The sequence below is a fragment of the Schistocerca cancellata genome, chromosome 7 (assembly GCF_023864275.1).
Source record: "Schistocerca cancellata isolate TAMUIC-IGC-003103 chromosome 7, iqSchCanc2.1, whole genome shotgun sequence".
Taxonomy (NCBI): Eukaryota; Metazoa; Arthropoda; class Insecta; order Orthoptera; family Acrididae; genus Schistocerca; species Schistocerca cancellata.
In genome coordinates this window covers 446813381-446827118 of record NC_064632.1, presented here as the reverse complement: position 1 = coordinate 446827118, position 13738 = coordinate 446813381, and positions in this window count along the sequence as shown.

The window sequence follows — 13738 nt, the reverse complement described above, 5'->3', positions numbered from 1 at the left end:
CGATTCCCGGCGGGGTCAGGGATTTTCACCTGCCTCGAGATGACTGGGTGTTTGTGTTGTCCTTATCATTTCATCATCATCCAGGAAAGTGGCGAAATTGGACTGAGCAAAGGTTGGGAAATTGTACGGGCGCTGATAACCACGCAGTTGAGCGCCCCACAAACCAAAACATCATCACACAATAAGCAGGAAATCCGGGTTCGAGTCCCGGGCTGGCACAAATTTTCATGTGTCGCTTTAGGTATTACAGTTAAGTTGAATTTCAGGAATAACCAACGGAGATTTTATAACGTTATTTGGGTTGTTAGAGAAGCCAGTGTCTTGTCCCGGAACACTAGAGTGCTTCACTACGCATGTAGGCATGATCCTGTTGGAGGTGGTATGCAGTGGGCATCATCCTACTGCTTACTGGACCGGACCTCGAACATGGAACCTGGCCAATCACGGGCAATGTTTCCACAGACTGTGCCATCCGCCCACTATCATTCAGAATAGGAGACACCTTCACTTCTCCCAGTACCTCTCTGCTACTATCCAAGCTTCAAGCTCTTCTGGTTGTCTGTCCGTTCTGGAAGAAAGAACGCTGCGGAGAAAAGGCAGCCTGTGGAGTTTCCAGAACGAATCACTTTGCAGCCGTCTATACATCGCGTTGCAACTTTCTGCTGGTTTAAAACCGTGTTCTGTGATTGGCCAGGTTCCATGTTCGAGGTCCGGTCCAGTAAGCAGTAGGATGATGCCCACTGCATACCACCTCCAACAGGATCATGCCTGCATGTGTAGTGTAGCACTCTAGTGTTCCGGGACAAGACACTGGATTCTCTAACAACCCAAATAACGTTATAAAATCTCCGTTGGTTATTCCTGAAATTCAACTTAACTGTAATACCTAAAGCGACACAGAACCCTGCCTTCCGCGGGCATGTTCTTACTGGGCGAACTATACAGGCACGTCTCGCGATCCATCCTCAAAGGTTCTCCCCAGTACCATGGTCTCCTAGTTTGCAAAGTTTTACAGGAGCTCCCCTTGACATCTTGCTGGACTAGAACTCCTGAAAGAAAGGATGCTGTGGAGAAATTGCTTAGCTATAGTACGGTGAAGTGTCTCCAGAATTCGCGAAATTTTTTCTCGTCCTGTGAGGTCTTGCAAGCTGGAGTGGTGGAAAAGTTTGGCAGACGAGAGTGTATGGGGGTGGGGGAGGTCGGATACGCTGTGCCCCCACGTGACCCCACGGGCGGCGCGGTGAGGCGGTGTATCGCGCTTTCCGTACAAGTGGCAACAGGGCGCCGTACCTAACGATCGATTGGCGAGCGCGGCCGGCGCGGCCGCGGCAGTGCTGTGGAGCGCCTATTGTCTGTCCACCGCCGCTGACCACTGGCCGCCCCCGCAGCCTCCACTCTGGAACCGCCGCCGAGGACCGGGGGCTGACCGGGTCGCCGCGGCAGCGCCGCGCCGGCCGGCGCCGCCCCCACCCCGCTGGGGCGACAGCGTCCGCCTAAACGGCCCGCGCTCTGCTCGCTCCGTTCCTCGCCGGCCACTTTGCAGTTCAGCTGGCTGGCAGTTGGTTTCCGAAGGCATCTGCACTCGATGAATCACAAGTAGCGTCTCAACAGCAGCGGGAATTGGTCAGCTGCAATGAAAAATCTTTTTCAGTGCAGGGGTAGATCCAAGGGTGGGAGACGGACGGCAGGGTATCAGTGGGGTCATGAAAACCTGGCCCTCCCCAACCCTCCCAAATAAAGCTGTTAATATTTTTACATATACACCGTCAGTCCAGAAAGTTTCGGGACTCGATTAATAAAAAATAGAGACGCGGAAATGCTGTTTTTAATGCGTTAGATGTCTGCTACCACTAGTACAGTGTACAAAACTTTCGTACAACCACGTGAAAAATGTCAGAAAGGTCCGTCTTTTGGATGTTGTTCAAATCACCCATTACATTCACACCTTCTGACCTCTTTCCAGACTTCAAGAGACTCATTCTGCGCGCTTTTTTTTTTTAATTTCAGTGAAATCGCGGCAGACGTCGCTGCATCGTTGTTTTCTGCGCAGGAGTCGAGTTATGCGGGGCGAACGTTGCACAGCCCTTTTTTTATTTTTTTCAAAGTATTCTGCAGCTGCAGAGTGAAAATCTCATTCTGCAAACATCCCCCAGTCTGTGGCTAAGCCGTGTCTCCACAATATCCTTTCTCTCAGGAGTGCTAGTTCTGCAAGGTTCGGAGGATAGCTTCTGCAAAGTTTGGGAGGTAGGAGAAGAGGTACCGGCAGAGGCAAAGCTGCGAGGACGGTGCGTCAGTCTTACTTGGGTAGCTCAGTTGGTAGAGCACTTGCCAGCGAAAGGCAACGGTCCCGAGTTCGAGTCTCGGTCCGGCATACAGTTTTAATCTGCCAGGAAGTTTTAATCAATTTGTCATTTGCAGTTGTTAGTTCAGGCTTCCACCGTAGTCACTGCCCTGCCAGCCTCTGAACTTATTGTGTGGTCGGTGTACAGATTTCCATTTTGCCACGCAACAAGCGGAATATAAAGTAGAGCGAAAACTAAGAGTCTCGATAGTTTGCAGAAGTTCTAGAAATTACACCATGTGTTTGACAACTGATGCTTTCTAATTCCTTGTGTGAGGGCCTTATCTACGGGATGGGTAGCGGTCCGCCCGCCTATAGAGAACAGTCCAGTAAAGTAAACGCGCAAATCCACAGGATGACCGAACCTGCTGTCAACAATAAATCTGTCACGTTGGCGTGTCCAAACGTTGAAAGAAACTGAACAAGGAAAGACGGAAAGATCCTCCAATACGAAAAAAATGACGGACTAACTTTCTGATCGAAGAGATTAGACACTACAAAAAAAGTGGTATGACAACATTAAGGGGATACCACCTGAACACCTGCCATGACATACATTAAATTTCAACCAAACTGGAAAATGAGATGCTAAATTCCTTTGGATCGGAACGGGCCAATATCCGCTCTCTGAAATGGAAGAAGAAGACGATTTCCTGAATCTGGAAGGAAAAGACAGAAAGAAACAGCTTTTCCCTTCATTTGCACTATCGCATAGACTGTAACCGTAGTCTGGCGACCTATGTTTTTAAATTTACGACGTGATGAAAGCTGTGAAAGTTTGTTGCCACTAAAAGAAAAGCAGTCATCAATACGTAGATTGTTTTACGCAAAACAGTGCTTTACTAGGCATGGTACTGTTCGATTTGGCATGCCTTTACCTGCCACTGACCTTTGAACTGACTTTCGCAGTCAGTTCTAGGGGGACCTGCAGGTTAACGTGGATTCCGAACCTCGTTACAACTCGGCATTTTTGACGACAACAAACATTGCCAGAGGTCAAAGAAGTGACTGGGGATCGAATCCAAGGCATTTGGATTTGTAGTCAGACACTTCACCATTCTTTGTCGTCCTACTACGGATGTCGCATGATATCTTTCACCTTCCGTCGATGAGAATTTCATTCAATTTTTCTATCGCCAGGGCTGGTCAGGACCATGGCGAAGACGCTGAGCCACCAAGCCGGAGTCTAGCGAGAGAATGACACGCACTATTTTTCTCAGATTGTTTGCATGACACATTTACTTTACAAATTTTCAGACGAATGCTTTTGAAATGATATATTTTGCAAATTTCAATTTTTTGGAAGTTACGAAACACTGGTATACGAGTATATATATATATTGGGCATGTGCAACACGTTAAAGCTGTGAAAGTACGGGTGACCGAAAATTGTAGTTCAGGGAGCGTGAGGGAATGGGTAAGTTTAAGAATAGGGAGCGTACTTTATTTATTTATGTACTTACGTATTTATTTCACATGGCAAGGTCTTTTATCTAAGCAGGTATCATTAGTAAGAAATAATGATAATAATAACAATAATAATAGTGATGACAGAAACAGTAATAAATATTGATACATCGGAAGTGTATGTCGAGAGATATAGTAAAGAATATTAATATATTGGAAGTGTCTGCCTAGTTAACACTGTCTTAAATCATTTCCCCGATAGGCTTCCTCGAATGTGAGGAATGACATCTGTTGAACACAAATGTATGGCGACTGTACACAAAAAAATTAAATCAGGAAAAGAAGTTGCGATTGCTGGCTTTCACGGCGTATTCCAGTGGCGAACTCTTCTCGGGTGATCAGCCGAGTGGTGGCGTCGTCTTGTCGCAACGTTTAGATGCGTTTCGTACGCGTCATCCGCAAGCGCTTGAGAATGATAGGTACGAATCTGCAGCGCCATATTCTGGCTGTTTATGTATCTCTTTATTTGAATATTCGTGCCTATACCAGTTTCTTTCGCGCGTCAGTGTATATATGTACGGGCCGTGTTTCCTCGGATGACAGCTGTGTACTGCAAAATTGGATGCAGTAACGTCTTGTACAGAATAACTCGAACGTCGTTTGGATGTATGGATATCAGAATTAGCAGTGATTAGAAGTGGCGCAGGCTTCCCCACGGCTTTCCTCTCATTTATTGACATATTGGACTTCTGCCGAGCGGGGGGTAGCAGAGAGGCCTTCCCCGTCACGTTGATCCACTCTATGACTTCACCTAAATATCCTACCCACCTCAAGACACCAGGACGTCGTAGGCTCACTGGAGTCTGTGCGGCATAAGTTGGATGCTCAAGGTACCCTTATTCAACGACGTGTCATTAGCGTACAACGAGAGCTGTACATGTGAACACAATGACCAATCTGTTGTGTACAGAACTAATAGCAGGAGACCGGGTTCTGAAACTTGCGGATCTTCCTCTGGGGTCCCGCACTCTGTGGACAAATGGTTCAAATGGCTCTGAGCACTATGCGACTTAACTTCTGCGGTCATCAGTCGCTAAGGACATCACACACATCCATGCCAGAGGCAGGATTCGAACCTGCGACCGTAGCGCCCGCGCGGTTCCAGACTGTAGCGCCTAGAACCGCTCGGCCACTCCGACCGGCCTCTGTGGACAGACTGAACTGTGCCCTGACATGGAACGTTCTCCCTTTCAGGATTTCAGATGTACGTGCGGGGCTAAAATCTCCTGTGCAAAGAGTTCGTACAACAGACACTCGTGCCATACGGCCGTAAAGTAATCCCTTGGCTTAAGTACCTTCATTGCTTCCTCGATGAGTTTCCGAAGTTGAGGGATAGTGACAGGTCGTTTACTGACGCCAAACAGCTTCTCGGGAGTAGGCACTCGTCTTCTGTATGGCGAAAGAGACGTCTGTGGTATAGCCTCTCTAAAGACTTTGACAGTACAAGCAGCACGCTAACAGGCCGGAAACTCTTCAACGAACGGAAATCCTTACCAGCCCCTGCTATTGCCATTGCCTCAGCCTGCTTCCACACTGTCGCAAAGGTTGCGACGCTGAAGGTCTTGTCGTAAGCACCTACCGGACACTCTGTGACAGGTTGTGGCATCTGCCAAAACATGTTTATTGGTATTTCAGGCCACAGGCTTTTCTGGTTTTCAGCGCCTACAGTTGCGCCTCTACGTCGCCGGCTCTATTCAGATAGTTGACTTCCGCTAATAATAACAGTGCTCCACTGCACGGAAACCCTTGTTTGTTACTACTGCAAATGGTACTTGGAAATATTCAAGTCATCCCTAGTTATATCGCATAATTTGTATGATTTAAATTTTATGTAAAGTAAAGCAGTGGCAAGACACAATGAGTACCTTCACTGCGCGGCAACAATGGTAATGTTACCGATGGATGTGCCATAAAAGCGGAGTTACTGAACACGGTTTTCCGAAATTCCTTCATCAAAGAAGACGAAGTAAATATTCAACAGTTCCAATCTAAAACAGCTGCTAGCATGAGTAACTTAGAATGAAATGTTCCTGGTGTAACGAAGCAGATTAAATCACTTAATAAAGACAAGTCTTTCGATCCAGATTGTATATCAATTAGGCATGCTGAAATAGTGGCTAAATACTTAGCAATCATATAGAATCGCTGACTCGACGAGAGATCCGAACCTACAGACTGAACAGTAGCACAGGTCATACCAATACTCGAGAAAAGAAATAGGAGTAATCGGCTGAATTACGAACCATATCACTGACATCGATTTGCAATTGGATTTTGGAACATATACGTGTTCGAGCGTTACAAATTACTTCAAGGAAAACGATCTACTGACAAACAGCACAGATTCAGCAAACAACTAGCTCGTTATTCACTCGAAGTAATGAGTGTTACCGGCGGGGGATCTCAGTTGATTCCACATTTTTAGGTTTCCAGAAGGATTTTGACACCTTTCTACAAAAGCGACTTCTAATCAGTCTATGATGTAATCTAATCTATAGTGTATCGTCTCAGCTTAACGACTTGATTCGTGATTTCCAGGGTTATAGTTCATGGTAATCGCCGGAAACTCATCGAGTAAAGCAGAAATGATATTTGGTTTTCCCCTAAGAAGTATTACAGGCCGTTTGCTCTTTCTAAACTATATAAATTATTTAGGACACAATCTGAGCAACGGTCTAAGATTGTTTTCAGATGATGCTGTTGTTTGCCGTCTAGTAAAGTAAACATAAGATCAACCCAACTGCAAAATGCTTTAGACAAGTATTTGTGTGCTGTGAAAAGTAGCAATGAAATCTAAATAATGAAATGTCTGAGGACTTCCACGTATAAGTACTAAAAGAACTTCGTTAAATTTCAATTACACGATCATTCATAAGAATGTGAAAATTTGCAGTTCAGCTAATTACGTAATGATTCCAATTTTGAACAACTTAAACTGGGACGGTCACATTGATAAAGTTCGAGGGAAGGCGACTCAAAGATTGCGTTTTATTGGCTGGACTCATAAAACATGCAATAAGTCTAGTAAGAAGATTGCCTACACTACGTTTGCCAGCCCTCTTCCGAAGTATTGCTGCTTGGTATGGGATCCTTTCCAGACAGATTTAACGGATGACGTCGAAAAATATCAAAGAAAAGCAGCTCGTATTGTAGCACAGCGAGAGGGTGTCACGGATATGATACGCGAGTTGGGGTGGCAAAAATCAAAACAAGGACTTTTTTGTTGCGGCGTAACGTTTTCATGAAATTTCAATGTCCAGCCTTCTCCTCCGAATGCGATAATATTTTGTTGACAGGCACCTACATAGGGAGAAATAATCATTGTGTTAAAATAAGAGAAATAAAAGTTCGCTCGGAAAGATTTAAGTGATCGTTTTTCCCGCACGCTGTTTGAGAGTGGAACGGTAAAGAGTGTGAAGGTGTTTCTATGAATCTTATGCGAAGCACTGCAATGTCAATTACAGAGTAGTCATGCAGATTTAGATGTAGCATTTCTAATAGGCCTTTAGCAGTCCACTGATATCTAGTGCCTTGCCGTCTCTGCATTTCAGGTTCAGAGGTAGCGCGTGTAAATGAAAAAACCTAATCCACTCTCCTTTGTTTATTTGCACCACACGATGGCCGAAAGCCAAAACCCGTAAGTAAACAGTTATCCTTTAGGATAACGATATCGCTCGACTAGAGTGGCCAGCATGTTCTACAGACATGAAACCTGTCGAACATGCCTGGGATAGATGGAAAAGGGCTGTTTATGGACGACGTGACCTACTAACCACTCTGAGGGACCTACGCAAAATCGCCGTTGAGGAGTGGGACAGTCTGGACCAACAGTGCCTTGATGAACTTGTGCATGATATGGCAGGACGAATGCAGGCATGCTTCAATGCAAGAAGACGTCCTACTGGGTATTAGAGAGACCTTCAGGTCTTGCTGTATGGTGGTACAACATGCAATGTGCGGTTTTCATGAGTAATAAAAAGGGCGGAAATGATGTTCATGTTGATCTCTATTCCAGTTTTCTTTACAGGTTACAGAACTCTCGGAACCGAGGTGACGCAAAACTTTTTTTAATGTATGTATATCTACGTCTATACTCCGCAAGTCACTGCACAATGCGTGGCGGAAGTTACCTTGTACCACTACCAGTAATTTCCTATCTAGTTCCATATGTAAATACAGCGAGGGAAAAACGACTTTGTATATACCACCGTTTGAACCTAAACTTCTCATATCTTATCTTCGTGGCCCTTACGCGAAATGTACGTAGCCGCCACTGGAATCTGTCGACAGTCAGATTCAAATGTCGGATCTTTAATTTTCTCTGTAGTGTTCCACGAAAAGGTCTTCCTCCTGGAATCCCCGTTTGATTTCTCGAAGCATTTCCGTAACACTTGCATGTTGTTCTAACCTACCGGTAACAAATCTAGTAGACCACCTCCACATTTCTTCGACGTCTTCCTTCAGTCCGACATGGTGCGGATTCCATACACTCGAACAGCACTCAAGAACAAATTGCACTAGCGTCCCATACGCGGTCACCTTGGCGTAAGAAGCACACTTTCCCAACATTCTCCCAATAAATCAAAGTCGACCATTCTCTCCTTCCTTACCACGATCCTCATATGTTCGTTCCATTTCATAACGGTTTGCAACGTTATATCCAGATGTTTAAACTACATGACTGTATCAAGCAGGACACTACTAATGCTGTATCCCAACATTTCGGGTTTTATTTTCCTACTCATTGGCATTAACTTACATTTTTCTACATTTGGACCTAGCTGCTATTCAGACACCAAATAGAAATTTTGTCTGAGTCATCTTGCATCCTCTTACCGCCTCACGTTGACGCCTTCCCGTATGCCATAGCGTAATCAGCAAACAGTCGCAGATTTCTGCTCACCCTGTCCGCCAGATCATTTCTTCCCTGAGATACTTCTGACCATACCCTTGTCTCTGATCAGCATCGGCAGTCGAGGACAACATGCTGGATTTTAATACTTAAGATCCCTTCGAGTCAACCACATTCATGGGAACCTATTCCATATGTCCATACCTTCGTTAATAGTCTGCAGTTTCGCAAGAGCGATACTTTATAAAACTGAACGATTTGTGGATATGTGCTTATCGGTGGCCAGCAATTTTTTTATAATCGAACTCAGAATATGTTCAAGAGTTCTGCAGAAAATCAATGTTAAGCATATTTGTCTGCAATTTTGCGGGTCCGTTCTTTTACGCTTCTTATACACGGGAATCATCTGCGCTTTTATTTTTTTTTTTCAGTCGCCTCGGACTTCGCGCTGGACGAGAGATTCGCGATAAATGCAAGCTAAATAAGGGGCCAGTGCCGTACAGTACGTTCTGTAAATTCGGACCTGGGGATTTGTTTGTTTTCAACTGTTTCAGTTGTTTCTCTTCGCCAGGGATGCTTATTACTATATCGTCCATATGGTGCTTCGTGTGATGGTCAAACGATGGTTTGTTTATGCGATTCTCCTGCGTGAACGATTTCTTGAACGTGAAATTTAAAATTTCTAGTTTCCTTTTGCGATCTACTACCGCCACACTAGACTGATGAACGAGTGACTGGATGGAAGCCCTCACGAAACTTCTTTCCAGTATTTTGCACCATCGAGGATATTGTGGCGTTTGTGTCAGAATGGAATCTTTCATCCATTCAGCCTTTACCTTTGCAAAGTTTCTGAAGTCTCAAAGAAACTTTTTCGTAAATACATCTCTCTGCTGCAGCAGTGAAGACGTGACGTTTGTATTGCAGCAGAACCACTAATCCTCCATCATGTACCAGAAAGGATAGATCTGGGGGCGCGAATAGTCGTCCATGGAGACAAATGTCTCGCCAGTATGCTGCCGATATGGTGGCACTATCGGTCGGAGGATGGCATTCACGTATCGTACAGCCGTTACGGCGCCTTGCATGACAACCAGCGACGTACCCCACATAATGCCACCCAAAAACATCGGGAAACCTCCACCTTGCTGCACTCGCTGAACAGTCTGTAAGGGGTTCTGCCTGACCGGGTTGCCTCCAAACACGTCTGGTTGAAGGCATACGCAACACTCATCGATGAAGAGAACGTGATGCCAATCCTGAGTGGTTCATTCGGCATATTATTCGGCCCATCTGTACCGCACTGCATGGTGTCGTGGTTGCAAAGATGGACCTCGCCATGGACGTCGGGAAGGAAGTTGCGCATCATGCAGCCTACAGCGCACAGTTTGAATCGTACCACAACGTCCTGTGGCTGCGCGAAAAGCATTATTCAACATGGTGGCGTTGCTGTCATGGTTTCTCCGAACCATAATCCGTAGGTAGCGGTCATCCACTGCAGTAATAACTGTGGTGTCACCGCCAGACACCACACTTGCTAGGTGGTAGCTTTAAATCGGCCGCGGTCCATTAGTACATGTCGGACCCGTGTGTCGCCACTGTCAGTAATTGCAGACCGAGCGCCACCACACGGCAGGTCTAGAGAGACGTACTAGCACTCGCCCCAGTTGTACGACGACTTTGCTAGCGACTACACTGACGAAGCCTTTCTCTCATTTGCCGAGAGACAGTTAGAATAGCCTTCAGCTAAGTCCATGGCTACGACCTAGCAAGGCGCCATTAACCATATCTGGAGAGAGTATTATCAAGAGCGATGTACCACAAGGATGAATTAAAGTTAAGTAAACAGAAGCTCCATACTTTTCTTTATAGCATTCATTAAGTATCCTGTTTCAGACCTCACGCCAGCCGGCGTGTGTAACGCGTGCATTTCGGCTACTTCCGAGTGGCGTGGCTGTCTTGCTACGCTACAACAATAACCCTTGTGCGGCTTGAGCGAGGCATTTCATCGATAGTTCCTTTCTGTATGTCCTCCATGTCCGAACAACATCGCTTTGGTTCACTCGGAGACGCCTGGACACTTCCCTGTTGAGAGCTCTTCCTGGCAGAAAGTAACAATGCGGACGGGATCGAACCGCGGTATTGACCGTCTAGGCATGGTTGAACTACAGTCAACACGAGCCGTGTACCTCCTTCCTGGTGGAATGACTGGAACTGATCGGCTGGCTGTATACATCTTTGGGTAGGTTTGGTGACATATCTGGACAGTCAAAGGGACTGTGTCTGTGATACAATATCCATAGTCAACGTCTGTCTTCAGGAGTTCTAGGAACCGGTGTGATGCAAAACTTTTTTTCGATGTGTGTAGATGTCGACGTAGTGCGACGTTTGCATGTGAGCAGAGCGGCTGCTGGCCGTGGTGGGCAGCTGTGAGCCGGCCAGCTGAGGGTGGTCAGGGGTAAGGGGGTGGCAGCTGCGGCCACAAAGCCCGGCCGGACACTGCCACGGCGGCCGTGCGTCACTGTCTCAGCCCAGTGCGTGGGCGGGGGTGCGAGGGTGCGCGGCAGATGCGTGGCCCTGGCCGTGCTAGCGGCCGGACAGCCGGAATTATATCGTCCACGTGCCAGCGGGAGGGGCCGAGCACAACAGGCCCTCCCCTGAAGGGTCACCGCAAGGTGCGGCCCGCACGTATTGCACCGGTACTGTCTGCTACCGTAGCTGAGGGCTCCTGCGTCGCGGATCATTTCTGGAGGACCGTAACGAGGAAACAATGAGTAGACAGCGTGGGCACACTCAGAAGAAGGGTTCATGGCTCTGGCAGGTTACTTGCTGCTTCCTTCAATCACAACGGTTCTTTAAAAAAGGCTTATGTTTTCTTCTCTCATTGCTTTGCGAACCGAGTCTTCTACTCAGTTTCTTACGCCTTTTCATCGACGCAAAAGTAAATAGTGTCTTTTTCCCCCCTCTGTTTCGCTCCTACCGAGAAGCTGTCAATGGCAACAACTACAATCGCTCTTCAGCCAGAGAGACTTAAGATAAAGTGCTCAAAAGAATTAGGGGAAAGCGTGTATCAGCATCCGGTATGTTAAATCTACACGGTCCAGTAACATTAATGTAATCATCGCGTACGTTCGACGTCAACGTCCAGTAAACTCACAGACGGTAGGAGACAGCACTAGCACTGCATGGTATGTAAAGCTTGTCGGCGGGACGTGGCAATCAATGCAGTCGTTGTCGTAATGCGGATACAGACCGATTTATCTGCCGTGGCTTTCGGAACAAGGGTGGAAGAGTTTCCGAAATGGCTAAGTTTGCGAACTTCTCACGTGTCGTCATGGTTAAAGTATACCTTATGTACGTCTGCACCGGCCGGGGTGGCCGAGCGGTTCTAGGCGCTACAGTCTGGACCCGCGAGACCGCTACGGTCGCAGGCTCGAATCCTGCCTCGGGCATGGATGTGTGTGATGTCCTTAGTTTAGTTATGTTTAAGTAGTTCTAAGTTCTAGGGGACTGATGACCTCGGCAGTTAAGTCCCATAGTGCTCAGAGCCATTTGAACCATTTTGTACGTCTGCAGGCTTCCGTGGCCGTTGTCACTGAAGTTAAAATCTTCCGGGTTATTAGGTCGAGTCATATTTCCTCTAAAATAATCGACGTTTCGATCGCTCTGCTGGGATCTTCCCCAGGATGTTCTGTTGTCCACTACTGCTACAACAGTGACAACGGCCACGAAAGCCAGCAGACTTACATACGTGGTGCAATTGAAAAGGCCGTGCAGAGTCCGAGAGATGGCATCACCGGCGCATATCAAGGTCATTTTTAGTTAGTAGCATCTTTGGAAAGAACGCACCTCAAGTTTCAGACATATTGGTCTATTTCTTTGTGTTTGGCATTCGTGTGAATCAAGGAAGTCGAGTGATTGTCAAAAAATGTACGAAAAAGAATTTCGTGTGGTGTTTAAACATTATTTTATGAAAGGCAAAACGACTCAGGAGACTAAAGAGAAGCTTGATAAACATTACGGTGACTCTGCACCTTCGATTAGAACAGTTTATAAGTTGTTTCAAAATTTTCTGAGTGGTCATATGGGCACAAGTGATGCTGAACGTTCTGGAAGCCCTATGAAGGTTGCACCTCCAGAAATTATTGATAAAATCCATGATATGGTGATGGATGACAGAAGAGTTAGGATGCATGAGATTGCTAGTGCTGTGGGCATCTCGAATGAACAGGTACATAATATTTTGCATAAACATTTGGACATGAGAAAGCTATCCGCAAGATGGGTTCCGCGATTGCTCACGCTTGACCAAAAACGGAATCGTGTGAAGTGTTGCAAGGATGGTTTACAGCTGTTCAGGGACAATCCGTAGTACTTTAAGCGTCGTTTCGTCACTGTGGATGAAACATGGATACATTACTATACTCCCGAGACCAAAAAACAATCTAAACAAATGGTTTCCAAGGGAGAATCTGCACCAAAAAAGGCGAAGGCCATTCCTTCGGCCGTAAAGGTTACGGCGACTGTCTTTTGGGATTCGCAATGGATAATCCTCATCGACTATATGGAAAAGGGTAAAACTATTACAGATGCATATTATTCATCGTTACTGGCCCGTTTGAAAACCGAGCTGCAAGAAAACCGCGGGCGAGTGGACCGCAAAAAAGTCCTTTTCCATCACGACAAAGCACCAGTGCACACATCAGCAGTTGTGATCGAACTCATTTCAAATCCCCCCTATTCTCCGGCTCCCTCGGACAACTAATTGTTCCCAAATTTGAAGAAGTGGCTGGCGGGACATATATTTTATACAAACGAGGAGGTGATTGTAGCAACTAATAGCTATTTTGCAGACTTGAACAATTCCTATTATTCGGAAGGGATGAACAAATTAGAACAGCGTTGGATGAAGTGAATAAGTCTAAAAGGCGACTACGTCGAAAAATGAAAAAGGCTTACCCCAAACACGTAAGTAGTTTTATTTTTGCACGCACTTCTCAAACGCCCCTCGTAAAACGGTTGTGTGGGGACCAGGTTTATACCAGTGTTCATGCAGTAGTGGACACCGGAAGACACTGAGG